The 25427-nt window shown below is 42.4% G+C and overlaps 1 protein-coding gene across 3 annotated transcripts in view; it reads right to left on the minus strand.

Annotated features, from left to right (window-relative positions):
- Positions 1–25427, minus strand: part of SNTG2 (syntrophin gamma 2) — an 827232-nt gene that overhangs the window by 520622 nt on the left and 281183 nt on the right. The gene's annotated exons all lie outside the window — the stretch shown is intronic.

Here is a 25427-nt window from a genome sequence, read left to right on the forward strand (position 1 = left end):
ACGTAGCTACCTTTACTTCCTAAAATAGTGTTTATTTTAATAAAAAATATTTGTTCACGGGTATGTTTTTCTTTTTGGTTGTGATATCTGTTTACTTTATATTTAAAATATTACTAGAATCAAGACCCTGTCTCCCACAGTACACAAAACATAGAAATGCAATTATTTAGTAAATATAAACTATATACCTTTCCTGATCAGTCTTGTGACTCCTCTCTGTGTCTAGTTAAAGCTTGTAGAAGGAGTTTTCACTCTCCCATGAATGTCCTATGAGACTGCATGACACTTGACCCTCTGTCTGTACAGTGCTGATTGGCCCTGTGCTGATCACATGTACCCACCCAAGAGAAAAAAATCTCTCTAGCAATACATACCAAACTGATCATGTGTACACTGACTCCACAAACTCTGTCTTATCTGGAGATGTTTTGGGGACAATGCAAGAAGGGGAAGATCTGTGCATACAGGATCAAACAGCCTTTTTACACAATTCAGAGGATCAATCCCTTAGGTTCCACATTGAGTATAACAAGCATGCTTTACTGCATATACAGACTGATTTTAGTGTTGTGGGTTTAGTAACACTTTAAAGCTGAACTCCTGGAAACTATTTAAAGGAAACCTTTACTTACACAATCAGTCATTGCTAATCTTATTTCTGAAAATGCTAATTATTTGGCTGTCATGCTAGTATTGGAGGAGATTTACTAAAACTGGTGCACACAGATTTTGGTGCAGCTGTGAATAGTAATCAATCAGCTTGTTTCAGCCCTTGTTCACATTGAAGCGGTTTGTTATGCGATTTGATAGGTCTAGCAGCGTCTGGCTAAGCACTGGATAAAGCTTGTAGGAGCAGTTTTCATTCTCCTCTGACTGCCCTATGAAGCTGAATGACCCCTGACCCTATGTCTGCACCCCTCCCAAAAAAAAAAGCTCTCTAGCAATACACACTGAGCATGTGTAGCGTGTCCCCAAGGCTCTATACTATCAGGAGATGGATTGGAGACTGTGAAAGAAAGGGAGGATTAGAGAAGACAGAATCAAAAAACCTTTTTACACAATGCTGAGGATTAAGTTCCACGCTGAGTATATCAAGCAGATTTTACTGTTACAGGTTTAATAACACTTTAATTTGTGTATGTATTTACTTGCATGTTAAAATTTGCATTAGTACAGGTTTCTATTAGTGGGTTATTCTTTTTATTTATAGATAGGATCACTTTAAAATTGCAATTTTTCTTTTATTGTGGTATTTTATTTAGGGTTTAAATTGCATCCATTGAAATGCTATCCTGTATAATACCCTGTATAGCAAACATCCATATGTCTTTTTTTTAATCACTGATAAATTGTGGCTAGGCAGGGGAACCCGGCATCCTTCAGTTTGATACAGTGGAACTTTCCATAAAAGATAAACAACATTTTCTGTACTTAACAGCTAACAGCTAAAAACGGAGATGAAATACATAGATGACATAATACATATATTAATAATATAATAATTAATAATATATTACTAATAATACATATGAGGACTAATGTATTTGCAAAATGATATGTATCCTTATGTTTACCTAGTCCTAAGTTTTACAAGATTCTGCCACACAGCACAGTCCTGTCTGGCAGGGGAAGGGACCTGGTTTTTCTTTGTTGTAGTTCATTAACATTTACAGTTCTCCTGCCCACCATGTGCTTGGCCAGTAAAGGAGTAGCAGAACACTTATACGCTAATTTCTCTGTCACTCTGCTCTTTCCTCCTATCAGCATGCTTTTAGCACTGCTTCAGAACTAACTGGCTTCTTGTGCTGTTTCTCCCACCCCCCCAGTCTGAGCCCTGCAGTACAGTGTGTTGCAAGAGGCTAATGCCAAGACACATTTCAGTACTTGCTGCTCAAAAAAATATAACGGTGAATGCATTAATAATTACAAAGCCACATTCACTTGTGTCGTTTATTCCTATACAAAAATTATCTGTAACGTGTTACTAAACCCACAACACTAAAATCAGTCTGTATATGCAGTAAAGCATGCCTGTTTTATACTCACTGTGGAACCTAAGAGGTTAACCCTCTGAATTGTGTAAGAAAGATGTTTGATCCTGTAAGCAAAAATCCTCTCCTTCTTGCTCTCCAAAACATGTCCAGATAACACAGAGTAAATGGAGGCTGCACATGCTCAGTTTGGTGTGTATTGCTAGAGAGCTTTTTTTTTCTTGGGAGAGTGCATGTGATCAGCACAGGGCCAGTCAGCACTGTCCACACAGAGAGTCAGGGGTCCTACATCCTGATAGGACAGCCAGTGCAGTATGATACTCCTCCTACAAGCTTTAACCAGGCACTGATAGAATTTACAAGACTGCTATATACTGCTAATGAGAAAAGGTATTTAGCAGTTTTTATTTAATAAAATAATTGCATTTCCATGTTCTGTGTACTGTGGGAGATCTGTTATAGTGAATGCAGGGTCCTGGGTTTAGTAATACTTTGAGACTACTTTCAGCTGGTTGGAAATTTGACCCCATTAAGCACAACAAATTGTGGAACTAAATGTAATTTATTCATATTCAAGTAAGAAAAAGTTAAAACATTTGTCTATTGTTTTTTTTGCTATCAGGCTCCACATCTCACAATTTATCAGTGGTTAAAAAAAAAGACATATGGATGTTTGCTGTACATGGTGTTATATAGGATAGCATTTCACTGGCTGCAATTTTAACTCTAAATAAAATATCACAATAAAAGACAAATTGCAATTTTAAAGTGGTCCTGTCTATACATAAAAAGAATAACCCACCAATAGAAACCTGTACTAATGCAAATTTTAACATGCAAGTAAATACATACACAAATTAAAGTGTTACTAAACTAAACAGTCAAATCTGCTAGTTATACTCATGGTGGAACTTAATCCTTCACATTGTGTAAAAAAGGCTGTTTAATTCTGTCTTCTCTGATCCTCCCTTTCTTCCACAGTCCCCAATCCATCTCCTGATAGTACAGAGCCTCGGGGCACTCTGCACATGCTCAGTTTGGTGTGTATTGCTAGAGTGTTTTTTTTTCTTTTTTTTTTGGGGGGGGGGGTGCAGACATAGGGTCAGGGGTCATTTAGCCTCATAGGACAGTCAGAGGAGAATAAAAAAACCTACAAGCTTTATCCAGTGCTCAGCTAGACACTGCTAGACCTATAAAATCACATGACAAATTGCTTTAATGTGAACAAGGGCTGAAAACTAGAAGCTGATCGATTACTATGCACAGCTGCACCAAAATCTGTGTGCACCAGTTTTAGTAAATCTCCTCCAATACTAGCATGACAGCCAAATAATTAGCATTTTCAGAAATAAGATTAGCAATGACTGATTGTGTAAGTAAAGGTTTCCTTTAAATAGTTTCCAGGAGTTCAGCTTTAAAGTGTTACTAAACCCACAACACTAACATCAGTCTGTACAGTATCTCACAAAAGTGAGTACACCCCTCACATTTTTGTAAATATGATATTATATCTTTTCATGTGACAACACTGAAGAAATTACACTTTGCTACAATTTAGAGTAGTTAGTGTACAGCTTGTATAATAGTGTAAATCTGCTGTTGTCTCAAAATAACTAAACACACAGCCAATAATGTCTAAACCGCTGGCAACAAAAGAGAGTACAACTAAATGAAAATGTCCAATTGGGCCCAAAGTGTCAATATTTTGTATGGCCACCATTATTTTCCAGCACTGCCTTAACCCTTTTGGGCATGGAGTTCACCAGAGTTTCACAGGTTGCCACTGGAGTCCTCTTCCACTCCTCCATGATGACATCACAGATCTGGTGGATGTTAGAGACCTTGCGCTCCTCCACCTTCTGTTTGAGGATGCCCCACAGATGCTAAATAGGGTTTAGGTCTGGAGACATGCTTGGTCAGTCCATCGCCTTTACCCTCAACTTCTTTAGCAAGGCAGTGGTCGTCTTGGAGATGTGTTTGGTGTCATTATCATGTTGGAATACTGACCTGTAGGGATGAGCCGAACACCCCCCTGTTCGGTTCGCACCAGAACATGCGAACAGGAAAAAAGTTCGTTCGAACATGCGAACACCGTTAAAGTCTATGGGACACGAACATGAATAATCAAAAGTGCTAATTTTAAAGGCTTATATGCAAGTTATTGTCATAAAAAGTGTTTGGGGACCTGGGTCCTGCCCCGGGGGACATGGATCAATGCAAAAAAAAGTTTTAAAAACGGCCGTTTTTTCAGGAGCAGTGATTTTAATAATGCTTAAAGTCAAACAATAAAAGTGTAATATCCCTTTAAATTTCTTACCTGGGGGGTGTCTATAGTATGCCTGTAAAGGGGCGCATGTTTCCTGTGTTTAGAACAGTCTGACAGCAAAATGACATTTTGAAGGAAAAAACTCATTTAAAACTACCCGCGGCTATTGCATTGCCGACAATACACATAGAAGTTCATTGATAAAAACGGCATGGGAATTCCCCAAAGGGGAACCCCGAACCAAAATTTAAAAAAAAAATGACGTGGGAGTCCTCCTAAATTCCATACCAGGCCCTTCAGGTCTGGTATGGATATTAAGGGGAACCCCGGCCAAAATTTAAAAAAAAAAATGACGTGGGGTTCCCCCTAAATTCCATACCAGACCCTTCAGGTCTGGTATGGATTTTAAGGGGAACCCCGCGCCAAAAAAAAAACAAAAAACGGCGTGGGGTCCCCCCAAAAATCCATACCAGACCCTTATCCGAGCACGCAACCTGGCAGGCCGCAGGAAAAGAGGGGGGGATGAGAGTGCGGCCCCCCCTCCCTCCTGAACCGTACCAGGCCACATGCCCTCAACATTGGGAGGGTGCTTTGGGGTAGCCCCCCAAAACACCTTGTCCCCATGTTGATGAGGACAAGGGCCTCATCCCCACAACCCTGGCCGGTGGTTGTGGGGGTCTGCGGGCGGGGGGCTTATCGGAATCTGGAAGCCCCCTTTAACAAGGTGACCCCCAGATCCCGGCCCCCCCCCTGTGTGAAATGGTAAGGGGGTACATAAGTACCCCTACCATTTCACGAAAAAAGTGTCAAAAATGTTAAAAATGACAAGAGACAGTTTTTGACAATTCCTTTATTTAAATGCTTCTTCTTTCTTCTATCTTCCTTCATCTTCTGGTTCTTCTGGTTCTTCTGGCTCTTCTGGTTCTTCTGGTTCTTCCTCCGGCGTTCTCCTCCAGCATCTCCTCCGCGGCGTCTTCTTCTCCTCGGGCCGCTCCGCACCCATGGCATGGGGGGAGGCTCCCGCTCTTCTCTTCTTCTCTTCTTCTCTTCTTCTTTTCTTCTCTTCTTCTCTTCTTCATTTTCTTCTCCGGGCCGCTCCGCAATCCATGCTGGCATGGAGGGAGGCTCCCGCTGTGTGACGGCGCTCCTCGTCTGACAGTTCTTAAATAACGGGGGGGGGGGGGCCACCCGGTGACCCCGCCCCCCTCTGACGCACGGTGACTTGACGGGACTTCCCTGTGGCATTCCCCGTGACGTCACAGGGAAGTCCCGTCAAGTCACCGTGCGTCAGAGGGGGGCGGGGTCACCGGGTGGCCCCGCCCCCTCCGTTATTTAAGAACTGTCAGACGAGGAGCACCGTCACACAGCGGGAGCCTCCCTCCATGCCAGCATGGATTGCGGAGCGGCCCGGAGAAGAAAATGAAGAAGAGAAGAAGAGAAGAAGAGAAGAAGAGAAGAAGAGAAGAAGAGAAGAGCGGGAGCCTCCCCCCCATGCCATGGGTGCGAAGCGGCCCGAGGAGAAGAAGATAGAAGACGCCGCGGAGGAGATGCTGGACGAGAACGCCGGAGGAAGAACCAGAAGAGCCAGAAGAGCCAGAAGAGCCAGAAGAACCAGAAGAACCAGAAGATGAAGGAAGATAGAAGAAGCATTTAAATAAAGGAATTGTCAAAAACTGTCTCTTGTCATTTTTAACATTTTTGACACTTTTTTCGTGAAATGGTAGGGGTACTTATGTACCCCCTACCATTTCACACAGGGGGGGGCCGGGATCTGGGGGTCACCTTGTTAAAGGGGGCTTCCAGATTCCGATAAGCCCCCCGCCCGCAGACCCCCACAACCACCGGCCAGGGTTGTGGGGATGAGGCCCTTGTCCTCATCAACATGGGGACAAGGTGTTTTGGGGGGCTACCCCAAAGCACCCTCCCAATGTTGAGGGCATGTGGCCTGGTACGGTTCAGGAGGGAGGGGGGGCCGCACTCTCGTCCCCCCCTCTTTTCCTGCGGCCTGCCAGGTTGCGTGCTCGGATAAGGGTCTGGTATGGATTTTTGGGGGGACCCCACGCCGTTTTTTGTTTTTTTTTTGGCGCGGGGTTCCCCTTAAAATCCATACCAGACCTGAAGGGTCTGGTATGGAATTTAGGGGGAACCCCACGTCATTTTTTTTTTTTAAATTTTGGCCGGGGTTCCCCTTAATATCCATACCAGACCTGAAGGGCCTGGTATGGAATTTAGGGGGACCCCCACGTCATTTTTTTTTTTTAATTTTGGTTCAGGGTTCCCCTTTGGGGAATTCCCATGCCGTTTTTATCAATGAACTTCTATGTGTATTGTCGGCAATGCAATAGCCGCGGGTAGTTTTAAATGAGTTTTTTCCTTCAAAATGTCATTTTGCTGTCAGACTGTTCTAAACACAGGAAACATGCGCCCCTTTACAGGCACACTATAGACACCCCCCAGGTACGAAATTTAAAGGGATATTACACTTTTATTGATTGACTTTAAGCATTATTAAAATCACTGCTCCTGAAAAAACGGCCGTTTTTAAAACTTTTTTTTGCATTGATCCATGTCCCCTGGGGCAGGACCCAGGTCCCCAAACACTTTTTATGACAATAACTTGCATATTAGCCTTTAAAATTAGCACTTTTGATTTCTCCCATAGACTTTTAAAGGGTGTTCCGCGGCATTCGAATTTGCCGCGAACACCCCAAATTGTTCGCTGTTCGGTGAACTTGCGAACAGCCAATGTTCGAGTCGAACATGAGTTCGACTCGAACTCGAAGCTCATCCCTACTGACCTGCGGCCCAGTCTCTGAAGGGAGGGGAACATGTTCTGCTTCAGTATGTCACAGTACATGTTGGCATTCATGGTTCCCTCAATGAACTGTAGCTCCCCGGTGCCTGCAGCACTCATGCAGCCCCAGACCATGACACTCCCACCACCATGCTTGACTGTAGGCAAGACACGCTTGTCTTTGTACTCCTCATCTGGTTGCGGCCACACATGCTTGACACCATCTGAACCAAGTAAGTTTTTCTTTGTCTCATCAGGCCACAGGACATAGTTACAGTAATCCATGTCCTTAGTTTGCTTGTCTTCAGCAAACTGCAGGCTTTCTTATGCATTATCTTTAGAAGAGGCTTCCTTCTGGGACGACAGCCATTCAGACCAATTTAATGCAGTGTGAGGCATATGGTCTGAGTACTAACAGGCTGACCCGCCCCCCACCCCTTCAACCTCTGCAGCAATGCTGGCAGCACTCATACGTCTATTTCCCAAAGTCAACTTCTGGATATGACGCTGAGCATGTGCACTCAACTTCTTTGGTCATCCATGGCGAGGTCTGTTCTGAGTGGAACCTGTCCTGTTAAACTGCTGCATGGTCTTGGCAACCGTGCTGCTGCTCAGTTTCAGGGTATTGGCAATCTTCTTATAGCCTAGGCCATCTTTAGGTAGAGCAACAATTATTTTTTTAGATCCTCAGAGAGTTCTTTGCCATGAGGTGCCATGTTGAACTTCCAGTGACCAGTAGGAGAGAGTGAGAGCGATAACACCAAGTTTAACACACCTGCTCCCCATTCACACCTGAGACTTTATAACACTAATGAGTCTCATGACACTGGGGAGGGAAAATGGCTAATTGGGCTATTTTCACTTACGGGGTGTACTCACTTTTGTTGCCAGTGGTTTAGACATTAATGGCTGTGTGTTGAGTTATTTTGAGGGGACAGCAAATTTACACTGTTACACAAGCTGTACACTCACTACTTTACATTGTAGCAAAGTGTCATTTCTTCAGTGTTGTCACATGAAAAGGTATAATAAAATATTTACAAAAATGTGAAGGGTGTACTCACTTTTGTGAGATACTGTATATGCAGTAAAGCATGCTTGTTATACTCACTGTGGAACCTAAGGGGTTAACCCTCTGAATTGTGTAAAAATTCTGTTTGATCCTGTATGCACAGGTCCTCCCCTTCTTGCATTGTCCCCAAAACATCTCTGGTTAAGACAGAGTTTGTGGAGTCAGTGTACACATGATCAGTTTGGTATGTATTGCTAGAGAGATTTGTTTTCTTGGGAGAGTGCATGTGATCAGCACAGGGCCAATCAGCCAGAAAGAGGGTCAGGCAGTCTCATAGGACATTCATGGGAGAATGAAAACTCCTTCTACAAGCTTTAACCAGACACAGAGAGAAGTCACAAGACTGCTATATACTGCTGACGAGAAAAGGTATTTAGCCGTTTATATTTACTAAAATTATTGCATTTCCATGTTCTGCGTATATCAGGAGACCTGATATAGTGAATGCAGGGTCCTGCGTTTAGTAATACTTTAACCTCCCTGGTGGTATGATTATTTCATATTTTTGATGCTGAAAGTGGTACAATTATTTTGCATGGAAATTTGGCGTTTTATATTGTATTCCTGTAATTTTTAGGAATAACTCACTTAAATCTGTCCAAACAAGAGTCTAGTAGACATCTCGGGTATGATAAAGTTTGAAACACAAAATCATACATTATAATATAATAAATAACTATAAATAATTATACCAAATAATAATATAATAATAACACTGAAATTTGCTCAGTTGCAGAATTGTCACAGTCATTACTTTTCAGTGTTTGATGACGGATCTCCCCACAAATCACTATCGCTCAATTCTGCAAGTGATTCTAATTTATTATCACTGTTTTCTAGCTGGTCGGGATGGTTTTTGTTGCTATGGACAATCTCCAGTTTCCAGGCAGAAAGAACAGTTTTTATAATATAAAACTGCATGCAGGGCACTGGAGAAACCACTAGGGACAAAAAGGAGGTGAAATAATTTCAAAACAGTAATGTAATCTGTAAGATTACAGTGTACTGCACGTATAATGTGTGTTTCACTTTTTGAATTTGGCGCAACGCTCGCAGGGATCGGAGATCGGCTCCGTGATGAATCGAGCGGAGGACAAGCCGGTCACACTGTGGGGAGACATCACAGGATCCAGGGGACAAGGTAAGTAAGCTCTTCCTAGATCCTGTGATGAGATCCCAAGTCTGGGGGTTACCGCTTTCAGTTCTGAAATTCCACCCCTAGCCAGACTCGGGAATACCTCCAGGGAGGTTAAGACTACTTTAAGCTGGTTGGAAATTTGACTCCATTAAGCACAACAACTTGCGGAACTAAATGTAATTTATTCATATTCAAGTAAAAAAAAAGTTAAAACATTTTTGTATTGTTTTCTTGCTATCTGGTTCCACGTCAGATAAACTTACCCTAACTTTTTCTATTCTGGTGATTGTGTAAAATATGTATAAAAAATCACCCAACAACACACAGACAGCAATTAAAACTAGCAGAAGGTCCAACCTTCCCTATTCCAAATATAATAAAAAAACAAAAGTGGACACGAGTGTTCTCCCACACAAAAAACTACACACAATCATTCAAATTCTTCTTGCCACAAGGCTAAGCATCACTAGAAAGTGGAAAAATACCCTCCCTCCCACCCTAACAGAGGTGATCGACTTGACTCAACTACATTGTTCCTATGACCAAACTATGGCATCTTGCTATGGGCACACAGAACAATCAATCCTCCAATGGTCACTATGGAGTATGTGGTATAATAACCATCTGTAACTACAGTACATGTTATTATTTCTTTATGTTATATACACTTGTTGGCAATGCAACACTACTATGTTATTTACTATGGATGTTTAAGGCGGATCGTGTTGCCCTCCCCTTAAGGCACAGTTTGTTCTCAGATGGGGTGCCTGGGGGGGAAGTCGGACAATACCATTCCCCCAATATACAACATGTGATACTTATTTGTATCAATCAATGTTCATTGTTCATGTATGGCTACAACTTTGTTATCTGCACCCGCCCATGTAGTTCTATCTGCTATGCCCTGCTATTTGGCAGTTATGTTCGCTTTTTTTTCTTCCTTGTACAATTGATAATCTTAAATAAAAACTATTGAAACAAAAAAAAAAGATAGTCATGTAACGACCCCCCAATGCAAGACACAGACAATAATAAAACTTAACAGTGGTTATAACACATATCTACTTTATAAAATTAAAAATGGTTTCTGCTGAAGTTGGGATTTAGCCTGAGAGTTTTTCTACCCAGCTTATAAAGAGTCTACTAAACCTTTTTAATTATTCATTCTAATTTTCTAAACTTTTTCAGTAGTCAATGCAAGTAATTCCACAGAGAATCTGATCTGAAATTTCAGTTGTAGTGTAGGGGATTATAGCAGTTTAATGCTAAAGCACAAGTTTCCAATATCTTAATGATATTAGAACAGTTTAAAATAAATTTAGCAATTATCAAAGACTATGGAGAGTTAAAACGACTTTCGTAAATGTTTGCCTGGAGTTCCCTGCTCTGCAAAAATTAAATTACATTACTCCTAGAATTACTAACCCATACTGTATGCATTTAATAGAATATGGAAATGGTGTCCTAAAACTTTTCATATTCTGCAGTATGTATGTGTTTGCATCTCTTATTTAACTGAAATGAAACAAATGTAAAAAGTAAAAAGAAGCATTGAGGTCAGAAAGCACACCTACAAAAAAAAGAGATTACGCGATGCCTAGACACAAAACTCGGATCAAGACAAGTTTGGCTCATGAATAAAAATGATGGGATTGGCTGGTGGAGACAGCATAGCCAGCTGCTTGCTTACAAATTCAAGTCAAGAAATATATTTTAAAGGTTACAAGAACACGAATAAGGTTACAGCAAGGTATTAAAGAAAAAAGCAAAATCTCTGGGTGGTGGATTTAAATAAAACACTGTGCTCTGGGCTCGTTTTCATTTTTTCAGCAGCTCAATGCTTGTATTACAAGGCTTGCAGCTAACACAGAATGGATTTGTAAGAGTAAGAGTATATCAGAGTACAACATGCAAAAGCAGCTGAAATGCTGGACAGCTCCAGAAGTAATTCCTATGCAAGGCTCAGAAATTATTTCTTTAGACACGTGAGAATACAAGGAAGCAACCTCTTTCTGCACTGTTTTTTTTTGTGGGGATCTCATGGCCACTTCTAAAACTGAGCACCAAGGCTCACAAAGTTCATACATAGGCGAAGATGAAATTTGAATATAAAACTTGCAGGGCTTCAAAGAATAATGATTGATCTTACAATGATGAAATCTTAAAATCTTAAAAGAAATCACACTCTATGCTCTGGATTGAGTATGCCATTGGGATACCTACCTGAAAGATTTCTGATTAAACCCCAATAAAACAGCAAGATACATAGTTGAATACATATATACTGTGTGTATATATACAGTATCTCACAGAAGATTTTACACTATGGAAGCACCTATGTTCTCTCTTACTATGTACATCTATGAGGACAGCTGGGGACACCAGGAGCCCACAGAGGAAGTATAGAAACAGTTATCATCTTTAATTAGCCCAGCAGTTGCCTCGTTGGTCTTACTCTGCAGGAGTCTCTACATACCAGCTTCCCCTGATCCTCTGTAGTGGGGGATCATGGTAAGCAGTCACCCCTTCTGTAGTGGTGGCGGATCTCTTCCTTTCAAGATCTATTTGGCACAAGTCACTTTATAAAATGGGACTTTATATTTATGAGGACTAATCTCCTTGGTTTTTTCTTAATATTATTCATCAGATTGTATCATTTTTTTCACTTGTCACATTTTTGTGGTATAGCATCATTACACATGAGTGAAGTGAGTCTTTCAGATTCATCACTGTATCTATTTATGTTTGCTCACCATTAACTTGATTCTTTTATTCACATACAATATTTAATTAGCGCGATTCTATTGTTTTCCACTCCTTCTTATTAGCACATCATACATGGGAAGGTCCAGAAAAAAATGGCTAACTCCTCCTTAGTAAAATCATTTACCATTGCTCTGGTCCTGCATTAGCTGTGATGTCAGGGGAAAGAAAGGGCCGAGACGCAGGTTGTTTTATAAAAAGAGTACTTTCCAAAGTGTTATGGTTAGCACACTTCTCCTCCTTAAAATAAACCTCTAACCTAAAAGACTATGCCATTTAAAAAAAAAATTGCTGCATATAAGCCTTTAAAATTAGCACTTTTGATTATTCATGTCCCATAGACTTTGATGGTGTTTGTGTGTTCTGCCAAATTTTTTGCCTGTTCGCATGTTTTGCTGTGAACCAAACAGGAGGGTATTTGGCTCATCCCTACTGCTCAGATAGGCTTCAAAATATCCTTAACATTACTGAATAAGTCCAGGTGAATATTGACCTCAATAAATGAAAACCTTTACAAATCTAAAGGCCATTATTTAGTCACCATGCTAAATGTCCTTTGAGGTAATCAGAAAATTACAGAGACTACCATCACTGACCTTCTTCTGAAAATGCTAGTTTTCTTGTTTCAGTACTTTCTGCGTTACTGACCTGGGACAAGGTACACAGTTAAAGCAGAAATAAACCTACCAAATTAACTATTTCCCAAAATAAGTACATTCAACACATATTTCTGGTAATAGCTGCAGGTGTACTTACAGTATATCAGTTCTCAACTGATTTTTCAAGTACTCAAATAGCTGGTGCCATAGTTAATCAGATGTGCAGCACAATGGCAACTACAAACCTAAATGGAGGATAGTTATTCCAAGTTAGTGACCCAGAAAGTATTTACCATGGCAACTTATTTATTTTTTTGCACACATAATAAAATCTGCATTTTATGCTATAAAATAACTTAGAATCCCAAAACATTATATCTTTTCTGAAAGTAGAGACCCTTATGATATTTGAGCAGCCATTTATTAAGTAATAATTTTCAGGAAAAAAAAAATACACTTAAAAGAATTATAGTGAACACAAATACAACATAATACAATTTTTATGTAAAATATAAAAGATGATGTTGCGTTATCAAGATTTTAAATTGTGCATGCCTGTGACTTAAACTATGATACTTAAAGTGGTTGTAAAGGCTGAATGTTTTTACCTTCATGCATTCCATACATGAAGGTATAAAAGCCTTCTGTGTTTCTGGTCCCCCACAGCTTCCCCTAATACTAACCTGAGCCCCCTCTAGTTTCAGTGATGTGCACGAGAGCCTCAGCTGTCACGGGACCCCCTCTCCTTATTGGCTGAGACAGCAGCCAAAACCATTGGCTCCCACTGCTGTCAATCACAGCCAGTGGGCCAATGAGGTGAGAGAGCGGGGGGGGAGCCAGACCTAGCCTGGCTCTATGTGTCTTATGGACTCATAGAACAGGGTTTGGGAGCGAGCATGCACCAGTACCCCCATAGCAAGTGGCTCTAATGGCTTGCTATGGGGGCACTGGTCATGGGGAAGAAGCCAGGAGCACTGATGTGGGACCGGAGAAGAAGAGGGTCATGGCTGCTCTGTGCAAAACCTTTCCACAGAGCAGGTAAAGAATAACATGTTTGTTATTTTGCTTTTTAAAAAGCTGAACCTTTAATGCCACTTTAAATTTTACCATAGGTAGGTGACGCTTTAAAAGCATTTACAGGTTATCAGTTTAGAGTTAATTGTGAGTTATGGCCCTACTTCGACATACACTGCAATACCTCATATGTGTAGTGCAATCACTGTTTATGCAAATTTTAAACAATTGCCATTTTTTAAATACTATTTACAACCAGTTTTTCTTCAGTTGGGAGACAATTGTCACCCAATATCAGGTGGATGCCTGGACAGACATCTTTTAATCCTTTCCTTCTCTGCTTAAAACTTTAAAAAAAAGATTTTTTTTTTGGTTGGACAAGCTGGGCTAATTGCATCGCAGTTCAATTGGCAATGTCTCTGGTCTGGCAAAGGGAAGCTGTTACAACAGATGCATTGATAAGATAGAAAATGCCCTGTGGTTGGCCTAGCCATTTCTGTTATGTACACTTGGAATTACAAAGGTTCAGCTGTCTTCATCCATACACTTATGTAAGTTCTACATTGAAGCTCTTTTACATGAAAATCTAGTCTCTTTCAATACTAAAAATAATTTCAAAGTGGACTTTCCCACTAAGCTTCACAGTAGTGTTTTCATTGGCTAATGAAATCAGGATAAAAAGGCAGAGAAAGAGCAGCTGGAAGAAAAATTACATCTGCAAATTCCAGTTAGCAGCTGTGTATCAAATCACACTTTGGTTTTGCATAGCTCCCAGCTTTCCCTGATTTTGAGGGACTGTACCTGATTTGGAATAATGTGTCTCTGTCCCTCTTTCCTCCTCATTCATCCCTCTTTTTGATCTGATCTATATAGTTATAGTATATAAAATGCAAATTTTATCTTTCAAAAAGTGTTTTACAAGGCTAAATCTTTCACCCAATTTCTAAATTGCTGCATTTGTAAATGTCAAAATCTAGTATAAAGACATAGTAGAGTTAAAAAAAAAACACTTGTGGGTTTAACTAATTTTTTTTATAAAATTCTCCTGGCATGGGATGTGTCCTATTCCTACATAGTTTTGCTAATAGATGCCCCCCGTTCCCATCTCAACAAGCTGGGACATATGGTGTTGGGCGGAGTAAACTAGACAGTAGAAGTTAAAGAGACACTGTTGCCTTGCCCATTCAGGGCATTCAGGGCAAAGTGACAGTCTCTTTAAAATTAACCTAAAAATAACAGATATTTATGGAAGTTACCTTGGTTCTTGAAGGTAGAGAAGCTTGCATTTTTACTGTGCTCCTGGCTTTTACTACCCAGTGAGTAAGTGGCTTAAGACAAGCTAGCAAAGCCAGTATCAAGATTTAAGGTGAAGCAAATAGAACACTGACAGGACCAAGGAATGCCTAAAAAAAGATCAAATAATCAGCTTTTTTTACTTTGTCTTTTTAACCTGCAATTATCATCGAAAGAACTTATAGCCATATTGTTTATGAAGGCTCCTTGGAGAACAGAATCAGCACTGGCTGCCATTCCAACTTTGTCACAAAGAAACAATTGATTTTGAATCATGTCTGGCATTTAAGTAAGTGAAGCATAGAAAATTCACTGCATAGGTCTGATCGATATATAGAAAATGTTGTATTTTGCATGACTACACACTATAAGTGTTCATTTTGGATGGAAATTAAATGAATAATGTGATATTTGTTTTGGCTATAAATGTAGCCTGGTATAACACTGTGTTCTGGCCACATAGAGTGCTTTTGTTGCAATAAAGGTCATTTATTTGTGAAAGAGTAATTAAAAGTCAGTTCTTAATGTTTAAACCATGGGAGACCTCAGTTTCACCAATATTCTCCGGTGAGATAACGGCTAAAAATAAGCTTTCCTTCACAATAATGACTCTTAATACCCTAGACTAGTGACGTAAACTATGGCCCTATTGGAAGCAAAGTAATTTTTCAATACAACATTTTAAGTACACAGAAATATTCAGATACACTTAATGTGGTGTCTTGCATTATAATATTGAAATAAAATGCATTATGAAATTATATATTATATTTTAAAACAATCTTATTTACTTTATGAAAAAAGTCTCAAACTTATGCCGCGTACACACGGTCGGACTTTCCGGCATACTTGGTCCGGCGGACCAGAGTGTGCCGGACAATCCGCCCGTGTGTGGGCGGCGGCGGACTTTTCCGGCGGACTTCTTCCCAAAAGCCCGCCGGACCTAGATTTCAAACATGTTTGAAATCTTTCCGTCGGACTCAGTTTCGGGCGGAAAGTCCGCTCGTGTGTGTGCTGGTCCGACGGAAAGCCCGCTCGTGTGTAGGCTGGTCCGACAGACCAAATACGACACGAGGGGATGGTATTGCATCTCGCGCTCGCTGCAATAGGAAAAACAAATCTTCCTATTGCGGCGAGCGCGGGGCATACCAGGCCCTTAGGTCTGGTATGGATTATAAAGGGGAACCCCGCTACGCCGAAAAAACGGCGTGGGGTCCCCCTAAAATCCATACCAGACCCCGATCCGAGCACGCAGCCTGGCCGGTCAGGAAAGGGGGTGGGGACGAGCGAGCGCCCCCCCCCCCTCCTGAACCGTACCAGGCCGCATGCCCTCAACATGGGGGGTGGGTGCTTTGGGGGAGGGGGGCGCCCTGCGCCCCCCCCCCCAAAGCACCTTGTCCCCATGTTGATGAGGACAAGGGCCTCTTCCCGACAACCCTGGCCGTTGGTTGTCGGGGTCTGCGGGCGGGGGCTTATCGGAATCTGGGAGCCCCCTTTAATAAGGGGGCCCCCAGATCCCGGCCCCCCACCCTATGTAAATGAGTATGGGGTACATGGTACCCCTACCCATTTACCTAGGAAAAAAGTGTAAGTAATAAAACACACTACACAGGTTTTTAAAATATTTTATTAAACAGCTCCGGGGGGGGGATCTTCCTCCGGCTTCGGGGGTCTTCTTCCGGCTTCGGGGGTCCCTCCGCTTCATCTTCTCCCGGCGTCCGGTTGGTTCTTCTCCGCTCTCCGGCCTCTTCTCCCGGTGTCGCAGGTCTTCGGCCGGCCCCTCCGCTCTCTTCATGTAGCTCTATTGCGAGCGGAGGTCCGGACTTCTGGGCTTCTTGGCTTCTTGGCTTCTTGGCTTCTTGGCTTGGCTTCTCTTCTCTTCCCCCAGATGTTGACACGACGCTCTCTCCGGCTGGACTGGTTTCTGAGGGCTGCGTTGTGACTTATATAGGCGGAGACCCCGCCCCCATATGATGTCACAGTCCCTGGGCATGCTGGGACTGTGACGTTTTAGGGGGCGTGGTCGACCACGCCCCCCGACCACGCCCCCTAAAACGTCACAGTCCCAGCATGCCCAGGGACTGTGACATCATATGGGGGCGGGGTCTCCGCCTATATAAGTCACAACGCAGCCCTCAGAAACCAGTCCAGCCGGAGAGAGCGTCGTGTCAACATCTGGGGGAAGAGAAGAGAAGCCAAGCCAAGAAGCCAAGAAGCCAAGAAGCCAAGAAGCCAAGAAGCCCAGAAGTCCGGACCTCCGCTCGCAATAGAGCTACATGAAGAGAGCGGAGGGGCCGGCCGAAGACCTGCGACACCGGGAGAAGAGGCCGGAGAGCGGAGAAGAACCAACCGGACGCCGGGAGAAGATGAAGCGGAGGGACCCCCGAAGCCGGAAGAAGACCCCCGAAGCCGGAGGAAGATCCCCCCCCCGGAGCTGTTTAATAAAATATTTTAAAAACCTGTGTAGTGTGTTTTATTACTTACACTTTTTTCCTAGGTAAATGGGTAGGGGTACCATGTACCCCATACTCATTTACATAGGGTGGGGGGCCGGGATCTGGGGGCCCCCTTATTAAAGGGGGCTCCCAGATTCCGATAAGCCCCCGCCCGCAGACCCCGACAACCAACGGCCAGGGTTGTCGGGAAGAGGCCCTTGTCCTCATCAACATGGGGACAAGGTGCTTTGGGGGGGGGGGGGCGCAGGGCGCCCCCCTCCCCCAAAGCACCCACCCCCCATGTTGAGGGCATGCGGCCTGGTACGGTTCAGGAGGGGGGGGGGGCGCTCGCTCGTCCCCACCCCCTTTCCTGACCGGCCAGGCTGCGTGCTCGGATCGGGGTCTGGTATGGATTTTAGGGGGACCCCACGCCGTTTTTTCGGCGTAGCGGGGTTCCCCTTTATAATCCATACCAGACCTAAGGGCCTGGTATGCCCCGCGACGGGGCTCGCAAGGTGTCAATCTAGCCGATAAAAGCGGCAAGATTGACATCCTTTTCTAGTCCCGTCGCACCTGAGTCACGTTCAAAATGAACGGACTTGTCCGTGTGTGGGCAAGTCCGTTCATTCTGAAAGTCCGCCGGAACTCCGGCGAAAGTCCGTCGGAAAGACGGGCGGACTTAGCCCGCCGGAAAATCCCGGCGTGTGTGGGCAAGTCCGTTCGTTTTAAAGTCCGGCGCACCTGGCGGACAAAGTCCGTCGGAAAGTGTGCCGGACCAAGTAGGATAGAAAGTCCGCTCGTGTGTACGCGGCATTAGTCAGAAAATCTGGGTTTAAAGATGAGGATTTATATTGTTACATAGTTATATTGTTACATAGTAGGTGAGGTTGAAAAAAAGACACAAGTCCATCAAGTCCAACCTATGTGTGTGATTATGTGTCAGTATTACATTGTATATCCCTGTATGTTGCGGTCATTCAGGTGATTATCTAATAGTTTCTTGAAGCTATCAATGCTCCCCGCTGAGACCACCGCCTGTGAAAGGGAATTCCACATCCTTGCCGCTCTTACAGTAAAGAACCCTCTACGTAGTTTAAGGTTAAACCTCTTTTCTTCTAATTGTAATGAGTGGCCACGAGTCTTATTAAACTCTCTTCTGCTAAAAAAGTTTTATCCCTATTGTGGGGTCACCAGTACAGTATTTGTAAATTGAAATCATATCCCCTCTCAAGCGTCTCTTCTCCAGAGAGAATAAGTTCAGTGCTTGCAACCTTTCCTCATAACTAAGATCCTCTAGACCCTTTATTAGCTTTGTTGCCCTTCTTTGTACTCGCTCCATTTCCAGTACATCCTTCCTGAGGACTGGTGCCCAGAACTGGACAGCATACTCCAGGTGCGGCCGGACCAGAGCCTTGTAGAGCGGGAGAATTATCGTTTTATCTCTTGCGTTGATCCCCCTTTTAATGCATGCCAATATTCTGTTTGCTTTATTAGCAGCAGCTTGGCATTGCATGCCATTGCTGAGCCTATCATCTACTAGGACCCCCAGGTCCTTTTCCATCCTAGATTCCCCCAGAGGTTCTCCCCCCAGTGTATAGATTGCATTCATATTTTTGCCACCCAAATGCATTATTTTACATTCTTCTACATTGAACCTCATTTGCCATGTAGTTGCCCACCCCATTAATTTGTTCAGGTCTTTTTGCAAGGTTTCCACATCCTGTGGAGAAGTTATTGCCCTGCTTAGCTTAGTATCGTCTGAAAATACAGAGATTGAACTGTTTATCCCATCCTCCAGGTCGTTTATAAACAAATTAAATAGGATTGGTCCCAGCACAGAACCCTGGGGAACCCCACTACCCACCGCTGACCATTCTGAGTACTCCCCATTTATCACCACCCTCTGAACTCGCCCTTGTAGCCAGTTTTCAATCCGTGTACTCACCCTATGGTCCATGCCGACGGACCTTATTTTGTACAGTAAACGTTTATGGGGAACTGTGTCAAATGCTTTTGCAAAATCCAGATACACCACGTCTACAGGCCTTCCTTTATCTAGATGGCAACTCACCTCCCCATAGAAGGTTAATAGATTGGTTTGGCAAGAACGATTCTTCATGAATCCATGCTGATTACTGCTAATGATACCGTTCTTATTACTAAAATCTTGTATATAGTCCCTTATCATCCCCTCAAAGAGTTTACATACTATTGATGTTAGGCTAACTGGTCTGTAATTCCCAGGGATGTATTTTGGGCCCTTTTTAAATATTGGTGCTACATTGGCTTTTCTCCAATCAGCTGGTACCATTCCAGTCAGTAGACTGTCTGTAAAAATTAGGAACAACGGTCTGGCAATCACTTGACTGAGTTCCCTAAGTACCCTCGGATGCAAGCCATCTGGTCCCGGTGATTTATTAATGTTAAGTTTCTCAAGTCTAATTTTAATTCTGTCCTCTGTTAATCATGGAGGTGCTTCCTGTGTTGTGTCATGAGGATAAACACTGCAGTTTTGGTCCTGAAGCCCCGGGATTCACTCGTGAAGACTGAGGAGAAGAATAAATTTCCCCATCCTTTGTAACCAGATGTCCTTCCTCATTCTTTATGGGGCCAATATGGTCTGTCCTCCCTTTTTTACTGTTTACATACTTAAAGAATTTCTTGGGATTTTTTTTGCTCTCCTCCGCTATGTGTCTTTCATGTTCTATCTTAGCCGTCCTAATTGCACCCTTACATTTCTTGTTGCATTCTTTATAATGTCTGAATGCTGAGGATGATCCCTCAACCTTGTATTTTTTGAAGGCCTTCTCCTTTGCTTTTATATGCATTTTTACATTGGAGTTAAGCCATCCAGGATTTTTGTTCGCTCTTTTAAATTTATTACCCAATGGGATACATTGGCTAATGCCCTTATTTAATATGCTCTTAAAGCAAACCCATCTCTCCTCCGTGTTCTTTGTTCCTAATATTTTATCCCAATTTATGCCTTTTAGCAAGGTTTGTAGTTTAGGTAAGTTGGCTCTTTTGAAATTCAGTGTCTTTGTGTTCCCTTCATGTTTCCTATTTGTGTGATTTATACTGAAACTAATTGACCTGTGATCGTTGTTACCTAAATTGCCCCGTATTTCCACATCCGTGATCAGGTCTGTATTGTTGGTAATCAGTATATCCTGTAATGTTTTATTTTTAGTTGGTGCGTCTACCATCTGACCCATAAAATTGTCCTGCAAGACATTAAGGAACTGGCGAGCCTTAAATGAATGCGCGGTTCCCTCCGCCCAGTCTATGTCTGGATAATTAAAATCCCCCATTATGATAACACTTCCCATCCTTGCTGCTAATCCAATTTGTGATAGGAGATCCGTCTCCACTTCCTCCCTCAGGTTAGGGGGCCTATAGCATACTCCCAGTATTATTTTCCCCTTAGCTTCATCCCTTTGGATCTCTGCCCATAAGGCTTCCACCTCCTCTCTAGATCCCTCAGTAAGGTCATCTCTCACATTCGCTTGTACATTATTCTTGATATATAGGCATACCCCTCCCCCTTTTTTACCCTCTCTATCCTTACGGTATAGGGTATACCCTTGAATGTTTGCCAGCCAATCATGAGAGCTGTTGAACCAGGTCTCTGAAATTCCCACAAAATCCAAATCCTCCTTGTACAACAGTATCTCTAGTTCACCCATCTTGTCCGCCATGCTCCTGGCATTGGTGAACATGCCACATAGTTTAGACCGGTCGCATATTGTCCTCGTATTGGGTGTTTCGAGATTGCAACTAGGACTTGCTACTATACTCACCTTGTGTTTTTGTGCTTTGGTTAACCTACCACTAATGCCCCCAATACTACCCTCTGGAATATCTTCCGTGCTGGCTATCTCTGTCTCTGGACCCTCCCCCCATCGCCTAGTTTAAAAACTCCTCTAACTTTTTGGCCATCTTCATTCCCAGCAGATCTGCACCCTCCTCATTTAGGTGCAGTCCGTCCCTTCTATAGTACCGGTTACCGACTGAGAAGTCAGCCCAGTCCTCCAGGAACCCAAACCCCTCCTTACTACACCAGCTCTTCAGCCACTTGTTTACTTCCCTAATCTCCCTCTGCCTTTCTGGTGTGGCTCGATGTACCGGTAGAATTCCTGAGAATACTACCTTGGAGGTCCTTTTCCTCACTTTAGCTCCTAAGTCCCTAAAATCGTTCTTTAGGACACTCCATCTGCCTCTGACTTTGTCATTGGTGCCAACATGCACCATGACAGCCGGGTCTTCCCCAGCCCCTCCCAGTAATCTGTCCACAAGATCTGTGATGTGCCGAACCCAAGCGCCCGGTAGACAACATACTGTTCGGTGCTTCAGGTCTTGGTTACGGATTGCCCTCTCTGTCCTTCTAAGAATTGAGTCCCCTACCACCAGAATCTGTCTTTCCTTTCCCTTTGCTCCCCCCCACTCTCACTGGAGGAGCTCTTCCCCTGGCAGCTAGGAGAGTCCCTCAGCTCCAGCAGTGCTGGTCCCTGACTGGTTTCACCAATGTCACTCAATGGAGCGTACTTATTGGGATGCTCCAGTCCTGGATTGGCCTCCCTGGCACTTCCCCCTCTACCCCTCCTGACTGTCACCCATCTACTCTTTGCTAGTGCCTGCACCTCTTTGTCTCCACCCGCCTCTGTGCTGGCCCCTGCCGGCACCTGCCGTGTATGTTCCTGGCTCTCCTTTATTATGGAGGGACTTCTCAGTGCTGACAGTTGCTTCCCCAGATTCAGAACCTGGGCTTCCAGGGAAACAATGTGCTTACATTTTGCACAGCAGTATTCGCCCTTGATCGGATGATCAAGGAACGCATACATGCAACAAGATGTACAAAGAGTCGCCTCTCCACACCCGCCGGGCATCGTACCGATTAAATTTAGTGAGGATTTTGGGATTTTACCCTGTCCAAATTACCTAACAGCTAGCTTCCTGGCACTAATACTCAAGACAATACACAGGTACACAACAAGACAATACCCAGGTACTCACAGACCTACGTGCAATCGCAGAACAGTCACAGACCTACGTGCACTCGCAATACGCAAGTATACAGTACACAATACACAAGTACTAACGATCCACACACACTACTCAGAAAACACTCAGGTACTCACACTACACAGGTACTATGACCCCTGTTATAACCTCCTGTTTTAAACTCTGGTTTTTAACTCACCACTTATACCAGTTCCACTTACACAGAGCTCCACAGCCTCAGACTGAGCACGCTCAGAATGAGTCCTACACACAGTTATATAGGCACCTGTGAACAATTAACCACCCCCCTTAATTTATAGCCTGAAGGAACCAGAGAAGAAAAAAAAAAAAAGAAAAAAAAAAGCTATTTAAAAAGTGACAGAAAAAGGTGATTGAAAAACTAAAAGGAAAAGCCCCAAAAATGCAACCCAGCAAACAAAAAGCAAGACTTGTTCACTCTAACTCTGGTTTTTAACTCACCACTTATACCAGTTCCACTTACACAGAGTTCCACAGCCTCAGACTGAGCACGCATTATAATTATAATTGTTTCTAAATTACATTGTAATAACATTAAGACTGTTAAAAATATATAATTAAAATTGGAGTTTCAAGGGTTAGTTCACATAAATGACTTTTACCAAAAAAAACATGCATCATCAGTACAATAATATGCAGTGCTGTGTTTAGCAAAAGAATGCCTACTATTTATGCTGTTTGTTCCATTACCCTTTTCTCCCTGTCCTGCAGATGGCAAGATGTACCGGGTGATTGATGCATTGTCCTGAAAACTTATGAACGAGTATTTGCCTTCATTCCCTACTCACGCATGTGCAATCCACTCTCTTGCAGCTCTGCGTTCATGAGTTTAAAGGGCTGTTCATCCAACGTTCCATTCATCCTGCCATCTGCAGGATGGAGAGGGGAAGGCAATATAGTAAGCAACTTGAAAAGTAAGCATTCTGTACTAAATGGATTGCTTAATGTAGCGAGGATGCTGTAAGGCATAGGCATGTTTTTGGCAAAAGGCAATAAAGGTGAACTAACCCTTTAAAGCTTGACTGTAAATCTTACCTGCTGGGTTCCCATCATCCACTTCCTTTTGCACTGCCGTGCTACTTATGTTTTGTGCCAAGCCACATACATTTTCACCTAATTTAAGCCTTTTGTACATGCACGGTAATGTTCCTGCTGAGCAAATTGTGGCCAGAAGTAAGGGGTTTGGTCCTTTATTTTTTATTTAATTTTTTTGTTAATCGTAACTTTTGATCTATCACTCACTTACAGTAGGTTTAATAATAAGTTCTTACATCTCTAACATCTGTATGGACCAGAGCAATTTGTGCATTTCAGTAATGGATCTATTGATTTGGAGATAACTTTGTCAATTCCTGACTGCTTTTTTCTAGAACAAACATTGCTTTCCTTTGGCAATATTGTTTTTTGAAAAAAAAAAAAAAAGAATTCTTTGACAAAAAGTACTTTTTCCTAGTTTGACCAGCATTAGTTTTAACACAAGTGTTCCTGTCAATAAAAATTGCACATTTATAAATGCTATTATTTATTTATTAAGACACCAGTAGTATAGAGTACTAAACACTCTGAGCATGTATACAGTACTTACAAAAGACTCAAAGAAATATCGAGCCAATTCTCCACAAGGTGCATGCCTATTAGGCCAAATTCTCTTCTGATAGCAAAGGGCTACTTAGAACATCAAAGTCAGAATTTGCTGTAATACAGTTTCACAAAGGGGAAAAAAAGCAGCAAAACCAAATGCAAACTGGAGGGTATGATTCAATTCATAGAACAAAATGTAACACCACCCCCCTGCTCTTGTTGAATGCCTTATTATGTCCTCTAATACAATAAAGAGTAAAAATGCTAATATTTAATTATAGTAGATAAACACTTGTTCCAACTGAAGAATTATAATCACTTGCACATAATCATTTTTTACCAATGAAGTATAAAGCATTTCAGTTATTCCTTAGAATTGTGGCCAGTTGAAACTATCTAGTACGGCCATCAATAATTCCCCCCAAAAACATGTAGCCACAACAGTCACAGGGATACATGGCTATTTTTTTTTATTTTTTTATATTTTGTATATGTCTGGGGGTCAATAAATATGGTTTAGTTTTCTAATAAAGTTAATTTTGTGATACATTCGACCTAGTTTGGAAATGTATGTTTTGTGGTTTTGGCCTAATTATTGGGGAAACACCCAAAGCTATTTTTGTTTATGGAACATACTGCCTAAATGATGTCATTTGCCATTAGACAAAATAATTGGACCTTGATGCAGTTCCACAGGATGCGGCTGTTGGTTTTGTATGAGGAGCATCCGGTGAAGCATGTCAAGCAAGTACAAATGAAGCAAAAGCTTGTAATTGGCTTCAACAGCCAGGAGATTGTCTATATATATATATGTAATATTGTGTTCTCATTTACCACCATATAGTGGTGTCAGTAAATAATATTGAGATGTAATGCCAAGGGTAAGCAGGCCATTTCCACATTTCCGCTAAAAAATAGTGAAGTTGCCAGAGGTGTCCGTATATGTAATGGAAGAAGAGAGAAAATGTTTGGGTAAAGATGATAATATATTACATACAGTATGGAGGGATACTGTCTTTATCCTACAATTATTGAAATGTAACAATTTTGCCATTCTGGTGCATAGTTAGTACTGTTGTAAGATTAAGGTGTTGTAAGGTTATGCCTAATCTATAATGAGAAAGCTAGAGGGTCATTGATGCCTGGGGGGAACAATAGATCACCGATCACAGTAGAGATGTTTTTAGAGATAAATGTTCCTTTTTGTTTAAACAAATCCCATACATTAGGTGAGTGGTTCAGTACAGGGCTCCTGATCGGTCCTCTCTTCCCTGGGGGTGGACATCCAGGAGAACTTAGTTGATTTCAGATGAAGGGAGGTTGGGGTTATTAGAACCATATTGTGGTCAGACCACAAGGTGGAGATTATTTTGTCAGAACAAAGTAGGGGAAAATGGAGAGGTACATAAGAATGTGGTCTATGCAGCAGAAGGTGTTGTGA

Source organism: Aquarana catesbeiana, linkage group LG04 (assembly GCF_042186555.1).
Source record: "Aquarana catesbeiana isolate 2022-GZ linkage group LG04, ASM4218655v1, whole genome shotgun sequence".
Lineage (NCBI taxonomy): Eukaryota > Metazoa > Chordata > Amphibia > Anura > Ranidae > Aquarana > Aquarana catesbeiana.